This window comes from Rhea americana, unplaced genomic scaffold (genome assembly GCF_003343005.1).
Source record: "Rhea americana isolate MKP2758 unplaced genomic scaffold, rheAme1 scaffold_55, whole genome shotgun sequence".
Classification (NCBI taxonomy): Eukaryota; Metazoa; Chordata; class Aves; order Rheiformes; family Rheidae; genus Rhea; species Rhea americana.
Window position 1 is genome coordinate 2,072,832 of NW_028186701.1, and position 20,596 is coordinate 2,093,427.

The window sequence follows — 20,596 nt, forward strand, 5'->3', positions numbered from 1 at the left end:
CACCAACCAACACGCAGGGACATGACGTAAAAGACACAGGTAAGCAACAGCCCACAGACTACTGTGCATACATGGGTCCCACTGACCACCTGAAACATCTCTAGGGCTGACCACGTGGCCACAAGGGAAAAATAACATGCTGCCAGCACAGACYACGGCACCAGTTTCACTCACAGCAAAGAGATCTATCTTCAAAGCTTCCAGACTTCCTAAACCTACTCAGCCTTAGCAACCCAGTTTCTATCTGCCTTAGCTTCCTGCCTAAAATAACTGGTGAGGTTTCTCACAACATCCTCCCCAGATTTGCAGCCTCTTCCAAAATGAGCCTCTTGAGCACTTTGTGTTGAACACCAGTGCTTGTTGCAGGAACTGAAGCACACTGCTGGTTGAAGAGGTGCTCTCTGCTGAACTTAAGAGTATACATACTTCAAATTGTTAAAGTGGTTAAATAGATTTCTACAATTGAGGGTGTCCTTTCGTTTGCCTTCTTGTTTTCAAACYTCTAGGATATACTCTCCCGTCAAGAGGCAAYGGGCAGAAACTGAACAACAGGACGTTCTGCCTGAMCRTGAGGRGGAATTTCTTCCCTGTGAGAGTGACGGAGCACCGGACCAGGTTGTCCAGAGAGGTTGTGGAGTCTCCTTCTCTGGAGATCTTSAAGGCCTGCCTGGATGCAACCCTGTCCAACATGCTCTAGGTGACCGTGCTTGAGCAGGGACAYTGGACTAGATGATCTCCAGAGGTCCCTTCCAACCTTACTGATTCTGTAATTCTATGTTCATAAGCTTTGCTCAGCAAAAATAAGGGCTAATAGTTTGGGCTTTTTCAAATAAATACTGGAGTTTCATGTTTCCTTGTCCTCTTTTTGTTGAGGGGTGCAGCACTGTGAGATCCACACTACAAAGAAATCCCGTATTTGTTTTGATCCTATGGGCATATTAGGAAAGAGGAGTAGCTCCATAGGACCCCACTGTCCAAAAGCAGCTGCCTAGTTCGTGAAATGATGATGCCCACTGTTTCAGCATTTCAAATGAGTGAGCACCAGAACTGCTCTCTCACCTGGCTTGTTTTCAAGCACAATCACTTAGTAATAAATTGCATACAGCAAATAAGGGAGAAGATACATATTGGTTGGCATCGGAAAGGTAGGGCAGAAGCAAACTTAAAAAAAYGGCACAGGAGGCAAAACACAGCAGCTAAAAGTCCATTACCAGCCAAGGAAAACAAACAAAGAAAACCCCCCAAAACAAGATATAAGCTGCTTCAATTTTTGATGTTTAAGTGTTGGGSCAGATTTCTCTTACRTATGTACCATGTTATCTCTGAAGCCTTTTTCTTAGATCTATTTGTGTTGATTCTACTTCATATTTTGCAAKTCAGAACTGTTGTGGCTTTTTGGGTTTTGTWCATGTGCTTTAAGGGCTGTTCTCCTGACTGCTACAGAGGGAGGTACAAATCATTCTCTTCTCTAGAAATTATCGAGTTTASTTCAAGATGTCCAAGTAAAACAACAAATGATCTCTCCAACAGATGAATCACTTAGAAGATAACTCCCCCCTCCTGCCAAGAAGTGGTATAATTACAGGAAGAAGTCACATCAAAAAAAAAARAAGTGTATGCAAGAGTCATTAAACAACGGTATCCATTTCAATCTAAATACAAAAAATACAGCAGCTGGAAAGGAAAAGCAAAGACAGAAGTGTATCAAGCTTTAAGGAAAAAGTGATGTCTTCTCTCCATGATTGATAATAAAATGCCACTTTACACCACCTGGAGGTATGAAGTGGCAATAGATACAGGATGGAGAAGGCAGCAGAAAAAGAATATACACTAGATAAAAGGAACTCTGCTGGGAAAAACAGAAATCCAGTCACTCTATAGATGCTGGACATAGGTCATACTGATCTGAATCTTATCTTACAACACATACATGGAATAACTACTACAGATATAGGCAGTGCTACCATGTGCAGCAATCTTYTGACTAGCTCTTCCAGTTATCCCAGAAGAACTCTTCCATTTGGACACGTCCAGGAAAATGCACATGTTCAATATACCTAACTGAACACACACTTTAAGTCTTAAATTTGCAAACATTTACATGAAGTTTGAGCAATTTGCACAATTTGACTTGCACAATTTACTCTTTTTTTCCCTCAAATACAGAAAAATATTGTCAATTGAAAGACTTAACTTGCTTATCGGTGCTTGCATACTCAGCAAGAGTACTGCTRAGAAACGTTGTTAACTGCTATAACTTTCGGCTCAAACAATCTTTGAAAAAGTGCTTAACTGTTTACTGAATTTTATATACATTAGATTAGGTTCCTTTACAAAGGTAAAATATCGTAGAAGGGTAAAATAAGTACTCAGGCTTCATCAACTTCATGCTTCAACAAATCACAAAGTCTAGCTCTATTTAAGAAACAATGCAWGTCAGTGCATGTGACTGTAAAGTTTTCACTCCTCCTTGAACCGCCTTCCACCAAAACTTTGTACAATAGGTTGTTTTAAGTTATTTATCTTTAGACAAAAGGATTTCAAACACACAGCTTCATTTCTCCATCCCTATCCCTCAGAAAACCCAGCAGTCTACAACTGAAGAAACKAGTTCTTCTTTTCTTCTGCCATTATTTAATGGATGTTCATTGAYTGAAACCCTGGTGCAAGAAGAACTCTTTATTTATAGGTCCATCAAGTATGGTACACCCTAATTTGATTCTATCAAGAGTTTGTAGCTGTCACTACGTACTCAGATTCCTAATAGATATGAAACAGAAAATAAATTAAAAAATAAAAAAGAAATCAATGAGATCCATTTTAGCAGAGCATGCTAAAGCATTTCTCCAAAGCTGTAGAAATGAAAAAAAGAAAAAGCAAAGGCAGAAGAAAGGAGTTACTCCCCCAGAATTAGATTTTGTTCTGTACTAAAGTTCACGGACTTGCTGACAGCTGGTAGGTAATACGTTATTGAAAATAACCAATAAGATCCATTAAATCTCCAATTCCAATAAGATCAAACACTACAATTCTGCATTAAGAATTTTAAAAGTCAAGGGTTCACATCACATTTATAAAGTATACACCTATGTAAAATTTGTGAGTGTACCTGTTGAAATGCCCTTCTTTCCCCCACTTTCTCTCCACCATCATTTTTTTTTGCCTTAAAAAATTGATTTTAAATGTTTTTATTAGCATAATATGTATTATTAGCATAGTTTTTATGGTTAAAAGGTGTTACAGGCAGCCAGCCACCTGTGATACCATAAATACCGCAAGACACGCAAATTCACATTTCAGTCATTGGTCCCACACATTCTGACTGTGCATGTCTTGCATAATTGGGCTTAAACAGCACAGAACATGAATATGAACAAAATAATGGGTTTTTCATTTCACATATGAAATAAACATCTAATTCTGAAGCCTGAATTCTGGATGTGGTAGACATTTTTTCTGCCACATCAGAATCACTTGCCTTCCCACATGGGATTCAGTTACAAGAAGCCTCCAAGCTTATCAACATTAGCTTTCCAYGACCTCTATTTACCATATTGCTTTATTTTACTATATTACCTCTCACTAAAAAAAGAAAATTGCTGCTTCCAAAGTAGTAATRACCACAGTTGAACACGCTCTTAGGGCTTGGTGCTTTTGTGAATGCAATTCCAGCACAGGGCAGTGACCKCTTTTAGCGCACTGGACAACCAATTTCGAGTTTTGCCTACACTGTCATGTCTTGGGTTAGCTGGCAGCCAGAGACCAAAGTGCCAGCAGCCACATGTGTGGGGCCTGTCCCTAAAATAGTCTTCAGCTCTTCACAGAAAACCTTTCCTTCTTCTGGAGACATAGCCCCATCACTGTATGCTGTTAGTTTCCTGCCTAATGAAGCTGTCTAAGGGTTTATTAGGCAAAAGGCTTCCCACAGGCAAGATCAAGCTAATTCTCCTCTCTGAATTCACATGGCCTCTCTAAACTGCTCATACATCCCCACCAGGAAAGCTCTTTGAAACATTTTCAAGACTCCAGAGTGTTCTCCTTTTCAAAAATGCTMATATTATTGCTGTGTCTCTTTTCAAAGATTTTGTCATAGGTAAGATTGGCACAGTTTCTCCTCTGGGTGTATCAAAATTCCTCTGGGCTGTCAACCAGGGAAGTCTCCAGTTCTGAAAGTACAAGATAATCTAAAGGGGTCATTTGTCACATCTGACCATTACTTTTCAGAAGTTCTTAAATTCACATACTTAATTCTTCACCAGATTGCTAAAACCATTCATCTGCAGCTGTTTTCTATGTCAATTGTACTGAATYGATTTTTAGCTCTGCTCCATCTTACCAAGCTTTCTGTATCTACTTTGCCTACTGCATGTACTTTGCCTAGTCCCTCATTTATCCTTTGCTTCCTAACAAACATGATGTTTGTTGCATGTTGCTTTCTTTTAAACTTATACTTAAGTTTTTTTTTTTAATAACTCCTTTACTGAATCCTTGCCTATTATGAAAGAAACTTTGTTAATTCAAAATTTCTCCCATTCCAAGGAAGCAAAATTTGTCTCTTCCACAGACACTGAACAGATAGCTGCAATACCCAGGAAAACTGAAAAAATAATTAATAATAATTAACCCACATAATAGTACATAAGGGACCTCCAGGGAAGCACAGTGGTGAGGCAATCCAGCGGCTCTATAAAGAGCAGACCAAGATAGTGAACACTAAGCAAGAGCTAATGAGCCAAGCAAGACCCAAACCAGCTCCTGCAGAGCTAACTAAATGCATCAACATTCAACTCCACAACCTTCTGGGTCCTGGCTGGAATTTTTAAAAAGACTCTCTTGTATGCAGCAGGACATGCTGTATTTGCAGTGTGCTCCTCTCAGCTAGTAGGCCCAGAGGGATCCAGCCTGGCTTTTCAGAGGCCATCTCCGTTCCTGTTCATCTGCAGTGTAACTAACTCCAAAACTGAAAAAATGCCAAGAAACAACAAAGTTAAGAAGCACAGTGTCCATGTACTGAAGTAGCTCTTGAGGAGTAAGATTAGGTCCAACCAGGCTTTCAGGATGAACACGAGCCATTTGGGACAACTGCTCTCTGCCATACAAAGCAAGCTCATTATGCTTGTATTGACTTCCCAAAACAAGAAGACTCACCTGACGTAGCTGTGTGCAGAGCCAGCTTGGGTCCCAGATGGGTGTGTTTCCCCAGGCTCCACACCACAAGTCAGGGACTATACTACTTCCACACTGGACCTGGCCCTAGCAGCAGCCTCTTCATGTCTACATGTATGTGAACCAACATGACCTGTCAAATGGGAGCTGACTTGGCTGGGTCTGTGTTGTCCACTATGGACAGAAGAGATGCCACTAGACAGATACCACCAGACAGCACTGCCTCCTACCTTAATCTAATGCACCACAATCACCTTAAGGGGAACAGAAGCCATGATGTTAACAGATAAGGCTGAACAGGGATGGGCATTTAATCTTGGCTGTAATGGTGGGAAAATATGGCAGAAATCACTGTAACAAAAAAACGGGGAACACAATCTTGCTCCCTAACTTCAACTGCATCCACACTGCAGTTTCAGATACAAATCTGTATCCGAAATTTTCATGATGTAAGTGGGAGGAAGAGGAAAGAAAGCTTCTTCCTTGGTATCTCACATACACTGGCAGAAACTCTCTCTGTGAACATCCAGTGAAAGAAAATATGAAATGCAGTGGTCTGATGATATCATAAATGCCATTAATTTATTTTAAAAAATCCAGTTTTCTGTGGCATAGGCATTTATGTGTCTTGGGGCCAACTATCATGTGCGAAATGGCAGTCCAGGAAAACATAGCAGAGTTATGGTAAGTTTAGAAATGCTCAATACAATTATGTTTAGATTTATTAATAATTGGTCTTGCAATTTTTCCCCACCTAAATTCTGGATCCTCTTTAAACATGCTATTTTGCTACATTTATAACAGCCCAATTTATTCTATTTCAAAACATATGAACTGACTACATTTAGATGTGGTCAAATACACAAACTATAAAATAAACACACTTTTATCTCTCTCTCAAATTTTCATATATCAGGATGTATTTTAATGGAATATTCTTTTCTATCCTACATTCCCTGCTTTATGAGAGTAATTATTAAAATAAGAACCTTCAACAAGTTGAAAAATTTTTTGAAACAAGACCTGTTCAAAGTCAGATGTTTCCTACTCTCCTTTCCAAAAGGAATGCCCTCTAGGGAGTACAAAAAAAGGATAGGAAGAAAAATTGGTACTATTAATACGAAACTCTGAATCTTGGACTGAAAATGAAGATGCTGTAACTTGTACACAGGCCTAGCAGTCACACGGGTGTCATTTCCTAAGTAAGAGTAAAGCTTAAATTATTAAATAGATGTTAGATTTCTTTTTAGACAAATGACAGTCTAATCTACACTAATTTATAGGATCAATATTGAAAATGTTAAGAATAAAAGGTAGCTCTCTTACCTTTATCCCCAAAGCAAACTAGTCTCCCCACACACCCCATCATCAAATACTATGCTTCTGCTCTCTGTTTAATCTGAGACTGTTACAGAAGAGAACAAAAGCTGAGGAACCAAGGGCACCAGATTGCCCTAAGCAAAGACATTTTGCATTCGTTATGGGAAGCTGAAGACATCCAAAAATACAGCTCTGTTCATGAGTGAGTAGCAAATAATTGTTGCATATGTTCTTTTTTTAGGCTGAGGCAAAAATGCAAAAGCACAGGACAGGAATAATTACGTGTGTGTAAGTGCTGTAAAGGAAGCCCAAAAGCTGTAGGTTAAAGAGGGGAAATCCTCCCTCCATAATAGCTTTGTTAAGACAGCTTACAAWGTGGCCTGCACAAACAGCCCAGCAAGCACTGGTGCAGGGAGGAGGCCACAGCACTCAGCAACGTAAAGCCTGCAGTTTTCTCGAAGCCATAAAGGACAGTTAAAAAAAGACTACTATGATTTACAGAAGCCTCCGGATGCAGCCATTTAATGCTTTAGGTCTCTTCTACCTCCAGAGTATCTCTGCATCAGGAAAATACAAAGCCGGCTTAGAGCATTCTTAACTGCTCATTACATTGGGCTCCAAATTCTGCATTGTGCTTCTGAAAAGGCAAGAAGGAAAGAAAATACTTAATAGGATACTCCAATACAAAATTTTCCCAGAAAAAAAGCCTGCTATATCAGATCAGAAAGACACATTTTCTGTAGAGTGTTAATAATTCATAATAAAGATCCTTCTACCTCACTCGTCAAGCACAAAGATTTTAAGACTCTAATTTTATACAGTTTTTTTTGTTTGTTTTTAAGGCAAATGAGGACTACAGATATAATCCAAGGGTGTGTCTCCTCAGTTTACAAAACAAATTCCTCATATCCATAGGATCTTATTCACTACTTTTAACCTGATCATTATTAACAGCAATTGCTACTCCTTATGATGCCATAAAAATATCTGTTAACTTCATTTCAAAGTGAGTTCCATCCCTGCCTCTGTTTGGTTGCTYAGTATGATAAAATAACGGAAAATCAGGAAGATTTTCAAGCCCAAGGACTACAAGTATAAATTGTATCTCAAAACAACTATCCAGTTGCCTCAGCAATTAAAAGCCAATAAAAATTCTCCCAGATAATAGTTTTCAGACATTGCAGACATGTTAGGTAAATTTTGACCTTTTTTTTGTAAATTGTAGGTCAAAATCTCAGTTATAACAGTCTTATGACTAGTCTTAGTCTGGTCATTTTGATGCAATTCAAATAGCTAGAAGATGGAGTTTAACAAGATTTCTCAATGTTAGAGTATTTGCTTTTAATTAGCAGCTTCCAAAATCTGTGTAACCTTCAGACCTGAATGTTTTTTCTAGTGAATAAATCCCACACTAGTTYCTAGCAAGGCTGACACCTAGCACGCTACAGAGCAATGAGGGCACCACTAGAACATCCTGGGACTGGAGCTTTCAAGTTACTGACAGTACGCCTGGGAATTTACAGATTTTATTTAACCTCACAAATGTACACTTCAGGTTACTGAGGTGTATTTTTTGTTGTCAAATCATATTCCGTAAGTCTCAAGGCAGCCTTTCAACCAAAACACTAAGATCTAAATATTAATAAAAGCTGGAGATGAGAGATGTTCAGGACATGCAGTTCTCTTCCTGCTGCACAGTTTCTGGCAGGTTTCCACACAAACCTCAGGGCTATGCATGCTGAGAGAGAGAAGGTACACCAAATAACAGGGCTGATGCTACTGGGATAGGTCTGAGTTCACCAGGATCACTCAGCAAGCCACAGCTTATGTTCTGTGTCTTCCTAAAAGGAACTCTAGAGTAATAGTTCATTCATTAAACAAAAAAAACAATGGTGTTAATTGGCRCAAGAGGAGCAAGAACCAGCACTCTGTGAAACATAACAAAACCTTAAGCGGGTGAATCTGTTGTCTTTGCATTCTGGCAAAGCTAAACATTTTGYTTCAGGCATTTAAAAATAACCATTGTGTATCTGCATAGTTCTCTCTCATTAAATACAGACTGTTCYTTAACTACTTAACTTCACCAGCCTCAGAGAAAATTATTAATATTTTCCCCTATAGTAATTATAATAATTTTCAAATTTCATTTTTTTGCAGATAATCTGAAATCCTCTCACTTTGCCTCAGTTTCACACTTACATATTCTATATTTCCAAAAATGAAGACATGCAAAGGTTGGACCAATCWCACATGAATTTAAATAACTATGTTTTAAAAAGCTCATGTTCTGACCAATTTATCTCTCCCAGTGATTTCTATTAACTCAGAAAAAAYAAACACTATGCCCACTTGAAGAATTCTTCAGGACATGCCAATAAAAATATAGGRTACTATTCAGAAGGACTTCAGTCAAAAAACCTTCAAATCATTTACACACCTCAGTACTCWGACAAATTGTCCTACTGATTATTCCACATGATATATTCCATGTCAGCCTTAAAATTAAATATACCAAAGTGCAAAATTATGTCTTCTGGTGGAAGAGCTTGTCACTGCACTGTATTCACAGACATCAGGAATACAAGGTATGACTATAATAGATTTTTTTTTCAAGGAAAGTCAAACATTTCCACAGAAGGGACTCRGCCAGGCTCCACACTGTGGTTCTTCTGTTTTATGCTCCTCATTGTCACTAGCCATGCTCAGTAGCCTCAATTCTGTAAAGGCAGGGGAGGGAGCCAGATGTCGGRGTCTCCTCCCTCAGTAGAGCATGGGGGGCAAAGTCCCGCCTGGAGAACAGAAGCCACCAAAAAGACTCAAGCGGCAATTCACAGGGGACACGGCAGTATCATGGCGAAGCAAATATTTCATGTCAAAAACCCAACTGTCTGAGCAAAAGTAACACCAAAATCCTCAATCTTTAACTAACCCTAGTCAATTMCACCAAGTGGATGATAATTTTTAGATAAGCTTTCAAAATATTCATGCACATGCAAAACTAAACTGGTCTACTGTTCTGACAAAAAAAAGCTGCTCTGATATACTTTATATCACGCTACTCTTCAAATGTRGGTATTTTTTTCTCAGAGTAGAAATGTAAATACTGCAGGCAGACAGAAGTAAACAAAATAAGGGGGAAAAGGGGAAAAAATAAGGAAATAATTGCTGTTCCAAATTTCTGTACTGCTATATCTCTATTCTAGAAGTCAAAATGTCTCAGGTCTTTCTTTTTGAATGCATACAAAGCACAAAGTGCATTTCCCACAAACTCCACATTTTGTCATGGGTTTTCTATCACATTAGCAAAAACAAATGAAAATAGAAGACATTTCAGCAATTTACCTAGTTTCTGAAAAAGTCATCTACAAGGAAACAGTTGGGTGTTTGAGCACATAAATCAATACCATGTTTTGTAAATCATTATACAGTGAGCTTAAATTATTCCTTAGTGAACTGCAAACAACAGTTCTTCTGAAGTAAAGAACAGTAAACTATAAGAATTAATTTTTTAGTTGTGTAGTTCCTGCATGATCAGGTTCAGTAAATAATGCTTTGGTATCATCATATAATTTTCCAGTCAAATAAGCTGCGATAATATGAAGCGTGGACCATCTTAGCACAACTGTGTTACGGTTAAATGTCACTGTTCAATATAATGCTTCAGTTCTGAAAATATCAGTCTTCCATGTGTAACCCTGGAGAACCAAGAAGACAAAAATGTCTCTATAGACCTTTTCTTCCCCTCCTTTCCCCACAGCTRTAGTAAACTTGCAGCATTCCAAAACTAAGCAACATTCTCCATGCTGGGTCTGCRTAACAGACACCTAAGCAATGTCTTTGTAGAAATGCTACTGGAGAGTGTGGGCACTGTTTGGGCTGCCCATTACCTAGGGAGCTGCCCCCAGAAAAATGGGCAACTAAACAGAAGGTACCCATTTTCCTGCTTGCTGAGAAGGTAAGYTTCCGCTGAGCAGGCAAATACCAGTAAGAGGTACACATGGTTTCTCAGCACACTGCGACCCATCCCTATTTCCCAGCAGAACTGACTGCAAACCAGTCGGGGTCACAAGCAAGCTGTTTATGTGCTCCAACCCAGGTACGCAGTTTGAATACATGTCAGTAAAGCTTAAGACTTGTTTTTGTATTGCCTTAGTAATGACAAGATCAGTTTCAGCCTTGTGGTGGTGATCAATCTGATAGAATAAGTGATGAGGAGCAACTCGCATCTCTGTATTCAGCAACCAATGAGGGCTGATGAGGGAGAATACTTTATCCTTGCTGGAGGAGCCTCAGAGGACCACTGCAAAGATCCCAAACCAGAAAGCATTAGAACATTTCAGTTATACCCCCATCATCCTGACATGCCTGCTGTAACACCAAAATAACCTCCCAAACATATGTGTATCTCCCCAAAGATACAGTGTATCTTCAGGCCTCTCCAGAAATGGTGTAGCACTTCTTTGGCTGTTGTGGGTTTTAATTCATCACTGTGAGTTTCTCCCCAATAGATCTGGTTCTTCTAAACTTTACCTCAGTGTATATTATTATGCAAAAGRCAATGTGGGTAATACAGTGATATTCTGGCAATGAAGTAAACAGCTATGCACAGTGTAAGGAGATAGTATTTTGAATTGCAAATAGAGAGGATTGACTACCATTCCTTTGACTTTTGAGAWTCAGTGTTTGTACTGCTTCACTGCTTAAAAGGTGGGATGTGTACATGCATGCAACTGCTCTGGAAAGAGAGGTCATGAAAAGAATTCAATTTATTCAACAATGACCTGGACAAAAGGACAGAGTGCCTCCTCAGCAAGTTTGCTGCTGATACCAGCTGGGAGGAGTGGCTGACACACCTGAGGGCTGTGCTGCCATTCAGAGAGACCTGGACAGACTAGAGAGCTGGGTGGAGAGGAACCTCATGAGGTTCAACAAGGGCAAGTGCAGAGTCCTGCACCTAGGGAGAAATAATCCTCGGCACCAGTACAGGCTGGGGGCTGACCTGCTGGAGAGCAGCTCTGCAGAGAAGGACCTGGGAGTCCTGGTGGACAAGTTGACGATGAGCCATCAACATACCTTTGTAGGGCCAAGAAGGCCACTGGTATCCTGGGGTGCATTAGGAAGAGTGTTGCCAGCAGGTCGAGGGAGGTGATCCTGCCCCTCTACTCAGCACTGGTGAGGCCTCATCTCAAGTGCTGTGTCCAGTTCTGGGCTSCCCAGKACAAGAGAGACATGGAGCTACTGGAAAGATTTCAGTGTAGGGCCACGAAGATGATCRGAGGGCTGGAGCATCTGCCCTRTGAGGAACAGCTGTGAGAGCTGGGCCTCTCYAGCCTGGRGAAGAGAAGGCTGAGGGGGGATCTTATCAATGTGGATAAGTACCTGAAGGGAGGGTGTCAAGGGGATGGGGCTAGATTCTTTTCAGTGGTGCTAAGAAACAARACAAGAGGCAATGGGCACAAACTGAAACAGGAAGGACTCTCATATGAGGAAAAACTTCTTCCCTGTGAGAGTGACAGAGCACTGGAAGAGGTTGCCCAGAGAGGTTGTGGAGTCTCCTTCTCTGGAGATCTTCAAGGCCTGCCTGGATGCAACCCTGTCTAACATGCTCTAGGTGACCCTGCTTGAGCAGGGAGGTTGGACTAGATGATCTCCAGAGGTCCCTTCCAACCTCAATCAATCTGTGATTCTATTTCATGTACTTGGCAGACTGTACTGATCTACTCCTCCTTTACATTTCCAAGGCACTTGCCTCACATGTAAATACTCCCTCTCTCTAAACAAGAAAAGTAACARCAAAACAATAATCTCCAGAAATACTTAGGTAACACAATGTATCCCCATCTGAGATCTGGCCAACTATAGCCATAATTATTATTTGACATGGCACAACTGACTTTCATTAGCTAGCTCGTCCTCTTAAGATGTCATAGTACATTTCATTTTAAAGACTTGGTCCATTATTTTGTCCTCATTTTTACCTAATAATCTTCAAAATAATGCAAAAAATATTTTAGGAATCAATAATTTTACATTGAAGTWAAGTATTTATAATCCTTTCTCATGTAGAAACATCAAGAATGTGTGTATAAAATATATAATAATTATTCCCAACTAATTATTATGAACCTAAAAAAACAGAGCCTTAACAAGGTGCTCTGCAACTTATTTATTTATTTATTTATTTTTAAGTGGGATGAATGATTTTGTAGTGCTTTCTTACAAGTGAGTTTCTGAAAGGATTAAAAAAAATAGAACTATTTTGTATGATGAATAATATAGCTAGTATTATATACAGATGACTGTTCATTGGCTTCACAGTCCTCTAGGGTGTATCACACACCTGTGGGGTATACCCAACTGAAAGGCCTAAATTTTTTTAAGCCAGTAAATGAGTTTTTTTTAAAAAAAAAAAAAAAAAGGCATGAATCCAACAGCTCTCAGTTGAATAAATTTCTCAGAGGTCTCTACAAAGAAGGTTTCTATTCCCACTAAGAGTTGACAGAAATGTATACCTCATTAAAATTTTGCAAGATAAAAGCAGTCCCCTCCCCTGTCTCTCAGATTTACCATAAAGACAATTGCTAATGTCAGGCAAAAAAAGCATAGTTCAAAACAAAGGGATCCAAATTCATAGATTCATAAGAGGAAAAAAGAAAAAGAAAAMAAGATCTGCAGATTTTGGAAATGAAAAGCATGGAATTTCAGTTCACCCCCATAACTTCAAGGAAAGCTTGTAGAAGCTTGATATGAAACAAAAATAAATATTCCTTGTATTATCCTTTTGGTAATATATGTATAGCAGGTCTCATAAGAGCCTGGTATGTCCACCTCCTGATTSCTTCACAGTCCACACAGAGCGTTGTCACAGAATTTTATTCTGTAGTTGAAGGCCAAAGTAAGCATGAGCTTGAAGTACTTCAATATGAARCAGTATGAAACTATTATCCTTTTAAGGGGCACTGGATGGCTSTTTTAATTAAATAAGCAATTTTGAAGCTTTGGCTCATCCATCACATTACTTTCGACCATCTACTTACTAAAGCCTATGTTACCTTATGGAGATCACCTACTGACTTTTGGTCATCTAGTTTCAGAACTAGGACATGGCACGAAGACAACTTTTTTTCTCTTGGTTGATGATTTCAACTGTAGAAGGGTAAATTTGTCACCAAGCAGCATGGTTTCAGGTCTACCAGCCACTTCTCTTTTGCCATCTCACTTGCAGATGCGGAAGTGGTGACAGAATCAAGCTTTGTATTGGACCCTAAGGAACACCAGGAGATCTCGCAAATTCTTTCACATCAGGTAAGTGAAACAAGGCCCTGTATGGGGTCCAGGAGTGTCTATGCCTTTATCACAGCTCTTCTAGCAGAAGTCATAAGCTAGTCTGACACAGATAAACTCCAATGGCAAGAAAGCACAAGGTCTTATCAGAATCAGGCTGGGACTGCATGTTGCTTGCTTACTGCTCAAGGTTCCTCAGTTTCATGAGAGGCTGAGGAGTTGATGAGCTACAAAAAAAGAAAGGTCCTTGAAGTTATTGCTACTGGAACGCCGAAGAGGATTAAGCCGCTCAGAGAGTGGTAAGGAGGTAAAATGGAGAACACAGACCCTCCTCAAATGGGCTGGGGATTGGGTGATGGTGGATAGACTAGCCATAACATTATACATCAAGAAAGCAATCCTTTACAACTGCCTATAGTTCCCACATGCTCAGAGGTCAGTCATGGTAGTACACAAACACCACYGGAGGCCAGTTTCTTCCACTGTCCCTCAGTAAACTGCACTCATATTTAATGCCTTATTCTAACATGATAAGAAAAACACCAGAGCAGTCATCTTTTTGAAACATAGGTAAGGAAATCCTTGAAGCGCATCTAGTACGTGGTATAATGTGGTAGAACTATGTTTGTAGATACCATCTGGCTATCTATTTGCATGTTAAGTGTGAAATGGTTCCTGACAGTAAGAATAATTCTGCTAAGGCCAGAGCGGGYGAACGCGGGGCCCGCAGACCTCATCTCCCCCACAGCCGAGCCCTGGCCAAGCAGCTCTTTCCTGGGGAGCACCGCCTCCCTAGTGACTCCCCGCTTTATCAGCATCTCGTTAATATTGCCACTAACGAGTCCCCTTGATGATGTGGGAACTCTTGCACCCATCGCCTCCAAGCCCTCCAGGCACCACCACGCAGGGCTGCAAAGCACAAACCCCGAAGGCTGCAGGTGGGCGGCCAGAAAAGAGGGAGGCTCGCGCACACTGCCTGCAGCCCCCAAAGGGCTAAGAAAGGTCTGTGAGCGATCCGTATTGCGGGAAGGGTTCAGTACTGTACGCGCCAGTCAAGAGGCGACAGGCAACCAGGTAGCCTGCAAAACGCCAGCTCAAGCTGCAGGCCTTCACCTCCGTGTACCCAACCACACAGCACTGCTAGAGGTAACACGCACTGTGCACGGGTATAATTACTGTCTAGCCGATTTCCAACTAGTTAATAAGCAAGAGCAAACGCATGAGACGACGCAGGAGGAGCTGAGGCAATTCCTACAAGGGGGAGTCACAGCGCGGGTCCGGACCGCAGGAGGGCTGGGTGCTGCGGCACCCAGCCCCCGCCGCGCGCCCCCCACACCTCAGCACCTCAGCCAGCCCTCCGAGGGACCGTGGAAACAACAATAAATAAATAAATGAGACTGAGGCCAACGGCAGCGGATGAGGCAGCACAAGAGCAGGTCAGAGTCCGTAGCAGCCASTGGAGCAGAGTAGGTTTGTTAAAAAAACTGATCCCAGGAAAGACCCCTCCCCCCCATCAAACAAACTAGGAAAAAAACCCAAAATATCTACCCACCCACACTCAATAAATAGTAGTGGACCGTCTTTAGAAAAGCAATTTGGTATATGAAGCAATTAAAAAAAAATACCCAAGTTTAACAGTCTGTCCTCAGTTTCTGTGAACTTCTGCTGTGGGATAAGCAGAAACCCTGACTTGTATCCACAACTGATGAAAAAGCATCGGTAGGACGCATGGGGAATTGGGAAATGTGCTTCCCTGGGCTAACAAAATACCTTCTCCTGATTCACTAAAGACCTCTCAGAAGTGGTGCTGGCAAATAATTGCCTTCCCCAGGAAAAAAAAAAAAAAAAGAAGAAGGATAAAAAAGAAAAGGGGGTCTTTTTCTACTCAAAACCCAAAACCAGCTCCTCCTACCTTCTGCCATCTTTATTTTTTGTATCAACCATCAAGAGCATCTGGCTTTTATCTTGCTGCAGTATAGAAGCATTTTTACACTCAAAACCTCTGTGGGATGAGAAAGGCAGGTATCCTGTTCAGTGCTGTTCTACATCCTCTCCCAGATTTTTTTCCTTCAGTCTTATCATAATTTTTTAATTAATGGCATCTCTTCTCCTTACACATTGACAGAAAGTAAATATCAGAAATAATACTACTTACTGATTTTACAGCTAGCACCAACTGAATAATCTGCTACGGTGGCATTTCTCCTGATTTATGCAGTGCATCCTAGCTACCTTTATTTAACGTTACGGAATATGAATTGCGTGCTTCCACATAATTTACGTTGTTGTCAGTCTGGGCAATTTGAAGAGAATGAAATTTATTTTTTTAATATGCAAAAACTGACTTCTGCCCATAGTCTGCAGGGCAACATGAAAATACATCACATGGTGAGGGTAGTGATAGAGAGTTGCTCGGTAACAACCTCCCCCCCAACAATCTATAAATGTAACTGGCTGTGAATTTTTGCACCTGTAAGCATCCTTTAGGATAAGTTAAATATGCTAGAAGGTGATTGACAATTTTCATCAGTCTTAAAGACTGAATAATTTAAATGCAGGGCTTCTTCTCATCTAATACAAAGTGCTGAGTACAGAATCCTAAACAAACACTTTAGAATTTAAATCTGGTCTGCACAAAATCTGAAATGGAGGAAACCATTTAACCCACAGTAAGCCTGCAAACTCCAGGACTGCAATACAGTTACGTGACTAGGAGAATGGCAGGAAAATCTACTCTGACTGCAAAGCAAAAAGGAAAAGAGATAGGAAATGTTAAGCACCTAAATACCGCCCCCTCCAAAAAAACAAAACAAAACAAAACAAAACGCTCAGCCGTGCTAGCGTTACATGATCACCTACTGTGGCCTTAGCCCGCATTTTAGCACTGTGTTAGTGCCTGGATCCTCACAGTCCCAGATACTCACCACTTTGCTGAAGCTATAGAGCTAAAGAATCAACTAAGAGTCAGACAAACACACTTCTGTTGTTTACAGAAAGCCTCAAAAGAGCATCAGAACAACAAGAAAATACCACAGTAATTCCTTTAACTTGGAAAAGGAYCTAGGTACACACGGGCAGGTGAACGGTGGTAAGTGGTGCACGGATGCGACCAGTGTGGCATCAAGTGGTGCCACAGAGTCTGATGGAGATTTGCTTCCTCCAGTGTCCACGATCATTCTGTGTAACGTGAGCTGTTGTTCAATCACCATCGACCTGTCCTTTTCAAAAGCCCTAGCATAAGCCAATCRTCTCATCTGTTCTTCCCAACAATGTTCACCCGAGTGATTTTCTGTAATTTCACCTGCAAATTAATGCCGGAGTGCCTTATGTCCCTTTTTAAACATCTGGACAACTATCATCAGGCAGTTAAAAATTCATTTAACTCCAGTGGTGGGATGTCCTGGGACTCAGCCATTTCACTCTTCTTCAGTTACAGTCTGCCCAAGCATTTTTCAGACAAAACACCTCACTCCAATATCTCCTTTCTCCAAACTGGAAGTAGCATCACTACTTCTTCCGCTGAATGAGAATTATATGAGATTGTCCATTTGCCACAACCAAAATACTTAAACCATTATTTCTAATCATCATYACCCCTGTAAAATACAGAAAATGTCTTCTTTCATGAAACAATGCCAATCTTCATGCCTTAGAACACACAGAGTTTTTGCTTTATTTTCTCAATATTTTCAGGAATGAAGGTACCTTKCAACTTTGACACTCTTTTCCCACAGTGAAAACAGCTGAGCTCCCATCCCCTTTTCTTAATAAAGGGTTTAGTRTTGCGGTGAATAACCGATCTACTTACTAGGCTAGAATTACACATTCAGCTCTCAACTTTACTACAGGCTGCATAAATTCTTGCTTGTATTTTTTTGTAGCACAATCCTGATAGCTTTACAGAAAAGCTCATCTACTACAGATACCTACTCCTTCCATTAATAATAAAGGCTAGAAATACRCTGCTCTGGCCAAGCTGTCCAAGTAACCCTGACTGACACTGGGCAGAAAAAGCATTCTCAACAGTAAGCCTGACAACACCATTCTTGCCCCTTTGACAACCCCAGTCTTGCCCYTTTCTTCCTTTATCCCCATCAAATTGCCATTCTCTGTTATCTAGCTACGATTAGCTAGAAAATGCTAATTTCCACTGCCATGCTTTTGACAAATGTTCAGGAGAGATTGTCTGCAATCACTAAGTTTTCCCAAGGTTTGTATTCAATTGCAGCCACCAAGGTCTCTTTCCTTGTCRAGAAAGAGGTTCAGAACTGCTAGTCAGACTCCTTCCAGGAAAGAAAATCAATTTCAGCTAACTTAATCACCTGTAATTAAAGAAATGAATTTTTACTTGTTTATTTTCTGCTCAGACAACTAACGCAGACTTAAATAGCATTCAATTTCTCTTGGSAGTGAGATGCATAAGCCACTGCTCTCCTTAAAGCATACTAGTTTAGGACATACCTTCAACATCCTCCTAAGACACGATCACAAGTAACAGTTCTTTGTTTGCTGCTTCTGGACAACRTATTCTGTCCTTCCATTCTGATCTTCATAAAAGCACTACAGATAAATTCTGGGGATCTGTAACTGGGGATCAAAAGATGCCTTAATATGAAAACTTTRGTTAGATTTCTGGTTTCCAAGATGACTTTCTGCACTAACAATACACAATTACAGAATCTGATTTACACACGTTTTTCTAATATGATACCTCTGATGATATTAACTGTAAAAGCGCATATTTAAACAAAAGAATTACTTCCTAAATAACTGTAACAACTGAGGTATGAAATATTTATTTAATTATCAGCTTTCACTGAAGGCAACAGAGCTTATCCTTCTCAGAATTTGTCACTATACTTTTATTCAGTTTTTAATACAGATGCAATCTGGCATGACAAAAACTATTGGCTGCCCAGATACAATCGGATAAGCCAAATTCTTTGCTGATTCAAACTCTGCTTCAGTGGGAACACACGGGTTTAAAAGACAGCATACAACAGTTGCCGTTACTGAGAAACTTCTGAAGAGAGAGATACATCACCGTAACCAAAATCAAATTGCATATTGCTGGGATTTTTTTAATGGAACCAGAATCTGGCCTATTTCAATCTTTGCATTCATCTGCTACATAGGATTTTTTGTTTGTTTGTTTTTTGTTTCCTTTCTGCTATTATATGAACTCACAGTTTGTGAATTCTTGCTTTTGGTGTTGCTATTTCAAACAGTCTCATTTCCACATACAGAGCGCATTTCACTGTGCTCCACTGCACACTCCATTTCTACTGTGTAACTGAGGTGCATCGCCACTGATGCCAACAGAATTACCCAGGATCAGATATACAAGAATAAAAGACAATAATCTAAACATGAATCTACACCTACAGTCAGGTTTACCTTGACATAATAGCTTCTGCTAATACTGTGATTAGCAAGCACAATTAGCTAAATACATTTGGGTACAGATAAATATGTGTATAGGCTATGCTTGCAGCTGAAAAAAATGCACAGAGATAGAGATAAAACCTGTTCAACTCTAAGAAGAGAAAGCAAGTGGGAAAATCAAATTGAAATCTGGAACATTTTCRTAACATATTCTTTTGGTCATAAAATACTTCTATACACGCATCTGCACGCACAAACACTTGCTAAAAGCTAGCTTATATTGCTTCAGTCAGCACYTGATGCAACAGCAACATGAATGTATTTGTCAAGGAAAAAGGTTTTCTCCAGTAAGTTAATGCACTCAATTATAGTTTATCGTAAAACACTGTTCTTAATATTCACTCTGAGCAGAAGAATAGCTCTGATTATGTCTATATCAGTTTGATTTTTCTCTTCAGGCACAGTCCACATTGACTTACTGTTTGCTGCTGATTAACAGAAAACAAGTTCTGAATACAGTCTATATTAAAGATGCATTTTATAGCAACTCTGACACAATTAAAAAAAAAGTCAAAATGATAATATTACCAGCATTCATATGATGTACCAGCAATGGAAGCTGAATTTTCCCCCAAAGGTTCAGGTCTGTGGTCATGTCACTCAGCTTAATTTTTTCCCAATTGAAGGCACCAGGGTAAAAGCAATCCCCCTCTGACAGCAAGATATAAAGTACCAGCAGAGGGAGAGATAAGAAAGAGGGGAAAAAAAGATGATAATCCTGCAAGATCCCAGAACAGTAATTCAACATCTGCTCAGATGAAGCAGATGATCAGCAGCTGACAGGGCTAATGAGCAGACCACTCAAGGGATCACCCCTCTTCTCCTACCCTTCCTCCATTTCCTTGAGGAGCAACATCTTCCAGTGACTTTGAGAAGTTGGGGTCACTCGCCTCTCTCTTTAGTGCACCGGGTGGGCCCATGGCAAGGGCTCACACTTGCTAGCCTCCTCAGTAGGGTAATCTGTAGGAGAAGGCATAAAACAYATCCTGGGGACTCTCTACCCTAGCCTGAGAGGAAAGTAGTGGCAAAAACTTGAATCTGTCTTTCCTTCCTTCCTTCTTTCCTTGACTACTGCTAGACATGAAATGAAGAGGAGGAAGGAAACTTGTTCAAGAAAAGAAAGAGAAGAGAGACAGGGGGGAGGCAATTTATAAAGTCTGAGATCTGCAGCCTGATCACTTTTTTAGCCTTTTAGATTACTAAGAAACACCATTYAATTTAAAAGAGAAGCACTGCCCCCTCCCCTAAAAGGAAGTTCTTCTCTATTTTTTGAAACTTGTCACCTGAGTCAAATGCTGTCCAGCTGGCCATTAGACCCCTTCTTCCACCCCACCCCACTATTCTGCTTAAACATGCTGTGCTTCCACACAGCACTCTTTGT